The sequence below is a fragment of the Dipodomys spectabilis genome, unplaced genomic scaffold (assembly GCF_019054845.1).
Source record: "Dipodomys spectabilis isolate Male_0828 unplaced genomic scaffold, ASM1905484v1 ptg000117l, whole genome shotgun sequence".
Taxonomy (NCBI): domain Eukaryota; kingdom Metazoa; phylum Chordata; class Mammalia; order Rodentia; family Heteromyidae; genus Dipodomys; species Dipodomys spectabilis.
The window spans coordinates 422,161-423,592 of NW_024870794.1; positions in this window are offsets into that span (position 1 = coordinate 422,161).

The window sequence follows — 1,432 nt, forward strand, 5'->3', positions numbered from 1 at the left end:
CCACCATTGTACCTCAGGCTCATCTTGGGACAGTTGTGAGGAAACAAGGGATCAATACAGAGGGATCTCTGGAGCAGGGCCAGGCACAGAAGGAGCGGCTGTCTGATACGGTTCTTGGCAATATTGTGAGCATACGACAGTAAGATAACTGGGAAAGGGCTCAGATGAAGCCTGTTATTATTCCTGTGACATGTACAGGTTTATGAAACAAAACACGGTTCTCTTTCATCCTTATCCTATTCCTATGAGGAAGGAGATCCTTCCCTGTATTCAGTTATGTACCTGGGGAAAATGAGGCACGGAGAAGCCAGGTGACCAACTCATGCCCTCCAGTTGACAGAAAGCTCAGCATGACTTCTTTGCCATGGTCCCTAGGAAAATGTGTGGTATTCAGCAAACTTCTTGTGGTGGGAAGTCCAATTCTTGTTAATCGTGGGGCTTGAACTCTGGGCCTGGGTGCTGTCTTCGAGCTTCTCAGCTCAAGACTAGCACTCTACCATTTGAGCCCCAGTGCCACTTCCAGTTTTCTGGTGGTTCTTTGGAGATTAAGGGTCTCATGGACGTTCCCGGCTGGGCTGGCTATGAACCATGTTCATCATATCTCAGCCTCTTAGGATTATAGTCCTGAGCCACTGGCACCCAGCTTAACTGTAATTTTGATTTTCTTTTTCTTTCTTTCTTTCTTTCTTTCTTTCTTTCTTTCTTTCTTTCTTTCTTTCTTTCTTTCTTTCTTTCTTTCTTTCTTTCTTTCTTTCTTTCTTTCTTTTTCTTTCTTTCTTTCTTTCTTCCTCTCTCTCTCTCTCTCTCTGTCTCTCTCTCTCTCTCTCAGGAACTGGTTGAATGGGTACTGAATAGGTGGCCCAGTGTCCCCATGTGGCTGGAACCCAAGGTGGCCCTCTCATTCTGGAGGTGGGCTGTGGGTCAGCAACTGTTTTACTCAGCCTGTTGAACCAGCCCTATGAGGTAAGCCCCTCTGTGCCCTGGCTAGACCGTGACAGTTACTCATTGTCCATCCTGCCTTATTGAACTTAATATTGTTTTCTATGTCCTTTTCTAGCAACTGGCCAAAATTATGATACATAGTTATGGAATGAAAATATAATACCATCTTAAGAAAGTCATTTAGAGCTCTGGGAATGTGGCTTCATGGTACGGTGATTGCTTACCATGCGTGAACCCCTGGGTTCCAGTCCCATGACCAACAAAAAGTCCAAATATGACTTTAAGTTTCCCCAAGTGGGAACATGAAGTATGAGGCCACTCCCTTTCTAAATCACACTTCCAATCGTGCAAATTTGTAAAAAGTAGAATAGAAGTATGATTCTGGTTCCATGCAATTCAGATATAAGAGAATGGACTTAACTGGAAAAAACATCCATCTTGAAAGAGCAGGGATTATACTAGCAATGAACCTGGAGGCAAAGAACATATT